Below are 11,150 nucleotides of genomic sequence, written 5' to 3'. Positions count from 1 at the left end.
GCTGTCCGGCGTCCGCCTTCGAAAGTGACATGATACTTTTTAATGCATTGTTTGTCCAATTGCTAAATACCATTTGAAAGTCGGATCGGGTGCTATATCGTACGTCGTATATCGTTGATTATTTTGTGTGAGACTTGAAAATACCTGTCACGTGCGCCAGACTATGAAACATTTTGATTTTGACGTTTTTTTGCTATGCGTTTGTGTGTTGCGTGTGCCACCGGATCTCACGGCTTACTCACCATTCCGGAAATTCAACGCGAGCCAGTACGTTCATTGTTTTCCGCTTATCTTCGCTGGTTGTTCGTCGTGATGCGTTACCGACTTATCGTTCCGTTTCGGACCGCATACCGGTAATCGGCTGGTCTGCCGTTACCTTAATTCGTGCACTGCTATATTATATCTATATTATAGTTCGTCTACGGTTACATACTCATTAGAATATCCCTAATCCAGCGTTGTGTGCTGTCGTGACGTTACGTCGTTATTAGCGCAATCACTCCGTCATTGGTTGTATTGTTAAGTAACGATTTATTGTCGTGCGCTCACGTAGGTAGTAAAAAAGACACTGATTAACCCCTAACCATCATGTTTGATTGAGTTTGCTGTTGATCGCCGGCTAGTTAGTAGTTAAGTACAACGATAATAATTATTGGCTAATTTGTGTTGTGAATTTGATATTTGTGTCCTTCGGGAATGTGGTGAGTGTGACGAGTGCGTGCTGCGATAGCGATTTCTATATTGTGATCGACATTTTTGATAGGTACACACAATAATGATATGCCCCTAAATCATAATAAAATTCCAGTACGTATTCGTCGTTTAGCAAAAAAATGATGACTTTCGCCGATTTTATAAAAAATTTGGTCGTACTTTTACTTGGATATTATTTTATTCCTTTGATAATATTAGTTCATGTGGCGCCAGTTGTTAAATAAAATGTTATACGATTAAGAATCCTTTGGTGAGCAATAAAATAATTATAAACATTTAATAGTGGCATAGGTACTATTATTAATATGTATGCATGTTTTTTATATTTGTTTTATCGTCGGTCATCGTGCAGACCACGACTACAACAACCTATTAACTATATTATTATTATATTATGTTTACGTTATCGGCGTACGTCGACCGACGATCCGTGCCGACCAACGGAGGCCGTTTTTTACTATTTTAAATACCACACACTAAATCGATAGTTTCTGCTTATAACGTTATAACGTTCTTGGTTTTTATTTAAATTCTATAAATAATAATAAACGCTTTTCCTGTATCTCCCATGATATTCAAAGTAGGTGAATATAAAATTTTGAATTTAAAAATAAATATGTTACCGAAATTATGTTATCGTACGATTACAAACCTATAAGTCCAGTAAGTTCTTATCCCATGAGATCCCAACAAGGCACCAAATCTTCATTTGGTGTAAGCGTTCTAGTGCCTGCAGCTGAAGTATACCACCATAATTTCTGCTGTACTTCGATCTAAAATTTAACTGAATTCTTAATCTAATCCTACAAGACTGGACTTAACCTACACGTATCTCAATGCTAGACGTGGCATCTCTATAAATTCGGCAACAACAGAAAAAGCATTATTTTATTTTATTCGTTTTATAATCATTAATCGTATACCATCATACTATAACAACATCGGCGCATCGGCTAGTACACAATCGTGATAGCAGTCGATTTATTCTAGGGCGGTACATTGTTCTTTTTCTTCTATCGCATAGCTTTTATTTTTTTATTTTTGGTAGCGACGATGATGGCCAGCAGTTGCAATCTTTATCTTTATCTTAATATATATATTATTATTATTGAAATGTGAGGCGATTTCTTATGACAGTTATATCTGAAGTTCTACTGGACCGATTTTTATGATTTCTCTTTCAAACGCAAGTTACTCGGTGTGCAGATGAGTTTTCAAAAGAGAAAAGTCCAACAACTTAATTATTTAAACAGTTATTAGAAGTATAAAGTTTGCCGTTTTATTACATAGCGACGAGTTGCTAGCCGTGCGCACACACACATCATTACAAACCCTACTACACTGATGCGTCTGCTGCAATATCACTGTGTGTTGTGGCCAGTGGCGTACCCAGGGGGGGGGGGGCTTAGGGGGATTCAGCCCCCCCCCATTGGCCGTGTTTTGGAATACATTTTATATTATAAAATTATAAAAGACAAAGTACAAACCATGATATTTCTAAAAAACGATATATAATACAACGTATTATCTTTAGTAACAATGAGTAATGACTTAGTATAAGCAAAGCATAAACGTTACGTTTATTATGGTATCGAATACCGATATAGATTTAGCCCCCCCCCCCCCCATTCGAAAATCCTGGGTACGTCACTGATTGTGGCACTGTCTTCTCACGTATTTTGCGTGATATCGTCGCCGTCGTCGGAATTTTCTAATAAAAATACTATTTCCGATTTCGTACAGAAGCACACCGTACATCATCACTACATCACTGACAACAGAGAACGCTTAACAGTGTTTTTAACAATGACTCTTACAGTGAAATTGTTATGTAGTGTATTAATGTTATTATTAAATTGTATTTTACTCATATTTTAAATGGAGTATCAATTAATTCCCATAGTAGGTGATGGAAATTGTTTATTTCGCTCCGTGGCATATGTAATATTTTTGGTACGCAAGAAAGACATTGAGATATTCGATCAAAAAATCATTTACTTGGTGATAATATAGTGGTTATATGTTCATCGTTCGAACGTCAGGATGTTAATTTAGAAAAGGAAACAATGACAGCATTTTGACATATTATTGTCTATATTTTATAAGTATAACATACTGCACGCGCCGAACTAGGCGGGTCACGTGGTGACAGATAGACTTACTGCCGTTGCAATTTATTATTACAAGATATTACAGTAGGTACATATTATTATATTGTTATCAGATGTAGATCTATTCTTATTATACTCTAAATCTAAATAAACGATTATTCTGTTGAAATTATATATATTAACGACTTTATAAGTCGTTTATTATTTTGAAACACATAATTTATAAACTATATAGGTATGTTTGTTTCGTATGGGACTTGAAGATACTTAAATACCTATTGGCTATTATGGGCAACGCCGGGACGACAATCTCATTTTGATTCTACGAATTGCGTCTACAAATTACGTTTCGCGGTATCAATTCCTTCCGAATTGTGTCCCAAATTTTTTTGAGTTCATACCAATTTATTGGGTCTTGGATATTATAAAAACTAAACAATATTTCTCTTCCCGTTTTTATATAGGTAGACTTAATGCTTGCCTGTATTAATAATTACTACTATATAAGTAAGTTAAAAATATTGTTAATGCTTTTTATATAATTATTGTATTTTTGCATTTGTAATTTTTGGTGCCTGTCTGATAAGCTATCGTGGCTGGACAATATCGATATCTATTCTGTGCCGACATCTATTTTCTCTGAGATATTGGTGAAGGTCACGTTCCGCAACTAGTGACTATCGCTATTCGCTGTCCTGCGCACCTTGCCTTACGCCGCGCCGCCGGTTGTCGTACGGCCTTTGTTGTTACCCTCGGCTATTAAGTCCGATCTAGTGTTGCGAGCTTTTCGCACCGTCGTATCTGTTTTAGTGACGACGATATTTTACTACGGTTGAAAAGTGCTCCGCCGCGGACGCCGGGGCTCGCCATTATAGTGCGTGTTGCATACTTGCATGTAAAGATAAGACTCGTTTCGAAAATTGTTTTATACTGTGTGTTTACGTCCGATAGTGCCTATAGTGCGTCAATCGAAGATACCGGATGCGTGTATATTTGAACGCTTTGCACCACCTTAAGGTCAGCGTCCACCAGCTGCCGGCAGTCCCCATCACCCGTTCGCCATCGTTCTCGCCGATGTCATACCAGCCCAAGCATAAAGGTTAGGGTACTGTCATATTATATTTATATGCTACCAAATTATTATTATTTACCGTGTTTTTCTATAGTATTATTAATTGTATATTCGCATGATAAGCAATATCATTATCACCATTAACAACCGTATGATATAAGCATTTTTTCTATAGTATTTGTTTTCTAGTGTAATTATTAGCGCATTTTTACCATACTTTTTGTTAAGGTTATTATTTGCTTTAAAGTCCACTCTCCAAGTCTCCACTACCATCACGCATGGTTACTACCCGTACGACGACGGGGCAATAATCATACACCTGCGACGATCTTCCGGGAGTGGGCAATACCAGCTGACTACAATAACTACTATACAATAATAAATACTAAAATGACTAGGTACGTCGCTGAGCTGCACGGTTTAGCTACATATGCTATATAGTTTATCGGACTATTATGTAATGACCACGTTGAAAACGTTTCTGTGATTAATAAACTTATATATTGTGACGGTCTCGGTGTCTCATAATAATAATTCAGGTGCACGAAAGCGACGAAAACCGTCGTAATACGCCGTCCGTCAGATATTCCTGAAGACTAAATGCGGCTTATTTGCGCAAAAGAAATAATATGTATAGGTCCTCGAATTATCGGCAGGTGCGTGCCGCCGTAAAAAGTGCGATCACAAGATTTGTTCTCTTTTTGTCGTTGATGTGATCAGCCGGCATTGACGACTAATAAATTATCGAGTTTTTGCAGTTTTCCGTTTTGGCGGTTGAGCAGAACGCAGCGTCCCTTTCATTCATCACCCGAAGTGCCGGCGCAATAACTGCGCAATGTTTGCTCGGATTTGTACGCACTCCGCTATGATCAGCCAACCCGTGGTGCAACTTGAAAGGTTACTGACACGTTTTGAGGTAGCGTATCGCACCGATAGCAAACGGATCATCTTTATATATCTCCGAGGGTCTCCGTTTCGAACACGGAACAGTTTAGCGCTTACACGTTGCGCTACGACTCCGCCGAAGTGTGGCAGACGCACAAGCTTCAATGAGCAGCCCTGTTCTCACACTGACGAACCACGCTAGCATAGTTCAGCGATGGTATTACCGTCGACCGTGCCGTCAGCCCATCAGATGTCTAACATAACGCCATGTCTGCAGAGCTGATTTGCGCACGCAAGCGGAGAAAAACGAAATAATCTGTATCAGTGTTATGTTCTAGCAGGCGCTTGCGATTTGTATTCTGACCATGCTGTTCCGAACACAGTATACGTTGACCACATTCAGCAAAATACAAGAGGTAAGCTTTGTATTATTACGCGTGCGTGCAAATCAGACAAGATCCGGCGTATTGGGCAATTGGGCTATTTCCGAGGGTTAATCGAACGCTGCAGCGTATAGCATTCGTTCAACGTGCGTGCGTTGTTAAAACCTCGTGTTGAAATAAACATTAAAAATTAAAGAGACTGCGAGTGATTTTTTCCGTTACTCTGATCAGCCGGAATATTAGCAATTTTTTTTTGCAAAAATGTGAATGTCAAATTATTATTGTGTCAGTACAAGTACATTGTACCTACATCGAATACATGACTACAGGTAAAGTCTTGTTTGTACGATCTAAATGTGCTCCTTCTATATTATAATTTAAGAAACATATTTTGAACTTAAAAACTATTCCCCTTAAATAAAGTAGTTAAATCAATCTTTTAGCAGTTTATTTTTTTTTGCCAAAATGTAGCTTATTAACATTGACTTATACTATCTAGAATAGTTGTGATGTCCGTTCAGAAATAATTCTACCAGAAAATCGAAGAACTTGAAAAATTTAATTCGTAATAGCCAGCACCAAGTGTAGCTGCATGATTGAGTACCCCTTACTCCTTAGTGCAAAAATACTATCAATGTCAATAAGTTTACTTTGACGTTGCCATAAATAACTCCAGGCATTAGTTGAAGCCGGGTTCCACCATTTTCTCGGTGAGCAAATAGTATGCTATATTACTATATCATACATGTATTTATGGTAAATATTAATTGATCTTGTTTGTATTTTAATATTTCTAGACTTGTTTTTTGTAACAAAACAAATTATTTTATATAGATAATTTTGTCATTATTATTTTATTTCATATTTAAAAAATTATATAATTGCACTTATAAATGTTGTGTATGCCAACCAATGTTTTGCCATCCGACAAAACGGCGGTCGTTCTCGTGCGAGTTTTACTGATAACAATTAACAATGTAAATAATATAAGAGTATTTTATTTAGTTACTAGTAGACTTCCATTGTCGCCAATTTCGTCGTCACCCATCGACAGTCGCCATGGTATTATGTGCATTTGTGTTGTTGGTGGGAGTGCAATGGATAACGATACAGATATAGTGGTAGGTACCGTCTCGGTCCTCGTGTAACAACACCGTCTTGACGAAATTAACAAAACGAATTTTGCACAAACATTTTTTGGTGCAATGTGTGTAACCGTGATCACGTTTTTGTTGTCATTACGCTGAATATTGAAATATTGGTGACATTTATTTAATTTATCCGTTGTTTGTTTATTACTACGATTATTACAAAATGTAATGAGATATATAATATATAATTTATATCATATTTAAGTATATAATATACAATGTAATGTATCAAACAACATTTGGGTTTGGAAATTACATCAATTATTTTAATAACTTTGAATTAATAACACTTAGAATTAAGATGTCATATCAAATCCATTCACACACATAACATTAGATACTACTATATAAGGAACCCGATTTGTGGTCTATAGACCAGACGTTATCGTTGTCTGGTTGTCTATTTGTAATTTGCATAGACGATCAAAAGCTAGCATTAAAAGACTACGCAGATCGTTTATACAATAAGACATATTAATTGTAAATGTTTAAAATATATGTACGTTAAAGAGTGTTAAAAAGGTTAAATAAATTAATAAGTATTATTGTAGATCAAAGGAAAAAAATCTTTTTATTATAAAATATAAATTGGTCACCTCATTTAATACCTCAGATATTGACTACGGTTTCAACAGGCAAGGATCAGAGAGGTAACATCATTTAATTTATAATAAAATAGTCAATAAGTAATTGTTTTAAAGACATATAACAATCCACACTAATTTAAGGGTCATTAAATTCATTACCAAAAAAAGGCAGAGTCGATTTTTGTTGTTGATAGGTGTCCGTTAATAAAACAACAACAATTATAATGAAAAATTCGTCTTACAAAATTAAATCAATGCATACCACACGGTCCTGACGATAAGCTGGTGACGATCGATGTACTAATAACAGGGTTGGCGGTCATCATAACAATCGCAATCAATTATGGCGAATGGGAACTCAAAGCTGACGCTTGTTTGACTGTGGACTACGCCGTACAGACAATACATTTTTACGTAACAATGACATATTATCGGCGTGATAGCATAAATCCCGTGACGTATCATACATTTTGCAACTGTTACTCTATAACACGATCGTCGAAACAATACACAACACACGAATACACGATAGTACGTTACTATAATATAACGCAGAAGAATCGATATTCTGATATTCGGTACGCTGTAAGCGGACGCGCGGTGACGAAATGACGATACTGCAACGCAAGACTTAGAGCATATGACATATGAGTGACATAGGCTCGTGTTTAATTTTATTGCCGTGACCAGAGCCGCATTTAACGGAGGGAGTATTATAGTGGTGACATACACGCATATCGCAGACACACAACATCATGTCAAAATAACTATGATTTGTCATCCTGTTCGATGATGAGTAACTACACAAACAAATCGACGATATAATAAAGGCGGTGAACAATATAATGTAACGATTTACAGATTACTGAATTGTCAATTATGTTGCACTCGGCAAATTTGTTTAGGTAAATAGAACATAGGAACATAGAGTACAAGCATATTCGCATAACTATAGATAGTCGTGTCTGAACCGCTGGTAGAGACAATCATACAACTGTCGAGCCTATATTTTTTAAGTGACCTACATTAATATTTGGACTTACTATAGGTATAATGACCAATCTCATATAGATAAATAATAATTATTCAATTGTTCAACTCGTACTCCGCTACTCCTATGATCTTTAATACACTACTTATAAGGACATGGGTTACTCGGGTGATAGTGTACTGTATACTATAATTATTATTCAATAATTTAATAAACCTTGTATACTTCACTATATCGTGTTGGTCTATGAACGCAGGTTATAAGTTCCTAAGACCTATAAAATATAACTATTAAATAACTAGGTAACGCAAGAGCAAATAAGCAAGAGGCAGACGGCCAGTATAGCGGCAGCAATGGAGCATATACACGAACACAAAACATGTCAAAATAAAAACGATTTGTCGTCCAAGTCGTCCTATTGTCCGATGATGATTATAACTACACAAAAACATCATCGATATCATATATTGTATACGGTGAACGATATAGTATCTACTATTTGATCAAATGTTATTTTGCAATTGAACAAACAGTGAGCAATTGCTATAAAAATTAAATGCTCTGCGGATATGCCTCTTCAGGAAATCAGGACAGCAATACAGCATAATACAGTAATGGATAATGATAATAATCAATAAACAAAAATAATAATAAACGCTTTGAGTTACGACTTTACGGGTAAACTCATGAATATTATGATAAAATATATACAAAATCTATTATGACTTACGTCATTTAAATATTTGTATTGAATGTTGGTATCAACTATTAAGATGTGATAATGTGATATAATTAATGTGCATTATCCCATATAAACTAATAATGTAATCAGTGCTGCTATGATTTGCCTTGTGCAATAATTTATAAAAGCGAGGCCTCCACCCCTCACCTCTCCGACAAGTGACAACTAAAACACAATTTATTGTTATACAATGTTATTCTCGTCGACCCTTTAATAATTATTCTATCTGTTTATATTTTCGCCGCGTGGCGTGTGTCAAAAAATGTCATGATAATAATAAAAAATAAAAATAAATACCAATGAAAAACCAAGAGGTCCTTTATCGTCTCACTAAGCGCTGAATAAAATATTCTGGTGTGCCGTACCAGCGTGAATTAGGTTTAAATGTTTCACTGCTCTGAAGCTGGCCGTCTAGACTCGCTCGTTGTTCGCGCAATCGCCTTATTATACCATTTGACTCATTTGAGCATCGGATCGGGTTATATATCGTTGGCTGTTTATCGTTGATTGTTTTGTGCAGGACTAAAAGTTGACATACCTGTCACGAGCACTGGATCGAAGAGACATTTTTATTTTTACATCCTTTTGTTAGGCTTCTGCATCTCGTATTCTCGCGGCTGACTCACCGTCACGAAAATTAAACACGAGCTCAGTACGTCAATAGTTGTCCACTTCGCGTTACTGTTTTGTAGCCGACCACACACAGAAAATCGACTCGTTTTCCGTTGTATTTGTACATTGTACGTGTAGTGCGTTCTCGTATATTCATTAAACTATACTGTAAACCGGACGGATACGGCGGACATGCTGTGTGCTGTTTTGGTTTTGAGATGATACGTCGTCGCTGTTTAACGTTATAAATTTATAATACACTATTCGTGGCTTCATCGTTTGCGTCATAATGATTTATGCGACAACTACGAAGATAGTAAAAAAGACACTGATTAGTCGAGTCTGATTGAGATTACTGTTGACCAGGGCTCCGTTGGTATCTATATCGATCATATTAATTGGTTTATTTGTATTAAATATTATGAATTTTCCATTAAAATCATTATTATTTTATTATCCACAATTCATACTGCATTATATATTATAGGTACGCGTAAGTATTATTATAGTATAAGTTCAACATTATATTCGACCAGCATTAGGATTTTTACTCGATTTATTTTGTAGCAAAAAACTTTTTCATATTATAGTTCATTTTTTTTAGGGTACTACCTGTTTAGCAAACGTTATAGATCGTATTGGACTAACATGATCCACTAAGCTCATCTTAACTTTAAAAACTTATTGCTAGGGCAAGTGGATTTTAATGCAAAATGTATTATTTTCGAGATCATCTCGACTATGCGTTACGTTGATAAAAATGAATAAAAATTAAATAAACTAAATAAATTGGTAGGTACTTAATCTTCCTAATCCAAACAATATTTTTTCGATCATTCATCATATTTAGTGATAAACTAGTAGATCAACGGTCGGCAACTGGAAGACCGCGGTCCGAATCCGGACCGTGCAATGGAACGCAGAATGCCTCCGGATCGTTGACATGTCTTAATATTTTTTCTTCATATTACTTTTATAAAAACATAAAGATTTGGCAAAAATTTTTTTTACTGGAACTCATTTATTTATTATTTTAATCCTCCGGACTTCAACAGAAATTACTTGCCGACCCCTGCAGTAGATGGTATAATGATGGTATTGCTATTATCTAATTTGGTTTAATCTAAGTACATAATAATATCAGCCGATGCTATAATGGTGTATAATAGACAATAATATTAAATATCAATAAGTGAAGAGTTTCTCTAATGAATAATGATTCTAGCGAATCATCCAGAGTACCTATAACCTATAAAAGTGAAAAAAATTTTATTTGTAAAACTGCTGTTATTGTAGTTTATAAGTTGTATTCCCGACTCCACATCGTTTTTCGTCGGATTCAATTCAGTAACTCACTGTATAGTTTATTGTATTTGAGTGACTATAATAGACGACGGATATGATAATCACTTTTTACACGTGACGGTATAAACGCGGCTATTGTAGCTATAATTTTTCCGTTAGAACATTGAAGACAATAATATTGTATGCAATTGTCACAACACACTGACACGCCGTAAAATTACGTAGTAAAATAACGTAAAAATTTACCATTGGTGTACAAGTTCTTTCTAATAATTAATAAGTAACAACAAAGAATAAAGTAAATCAAAATAAATCTTTTGAATTCAACAAAGAGTCACCTTATCATCATCCTAAGTTCTTGGCACCTGCAGTAGGCGATGCGATTACTACGATAACAAACATTGTTACATCACAAATTTACTTTAAACAATACAAAGATTTTTATTGTGTTAATGGTTTATACACGGTAAATAAAAATTGTAAATCTTGAAGTGAATGAAAATTTTTCATTATCTTCATCAAAATCTAAATAATGATGTTTTTGTAATCACCGTTCATATTGGTCTCCTACAGTATGTTTAAATCATTCAGTAATAT

Source organism: Diuraphis noxia, unplaced genomic scaffold (assembly GCF_037042655.1).
Source record: "Diuraphis noxia isolate RWA-SAM2 unplaced genomic scaffold, SU_Dnox_SAM2 contig0004, whole genome shotgun sequence".
NCBI classification, from domain to species: domain Eukaryota; kingdom Metazoa; phylum Arthropoda; class Insecta; order Hemiptera; family Aphididae; genus Diuraphis; species Diuraphis noxia.
Note: the sequence above shows the minus strand (reverse complement) of the source record.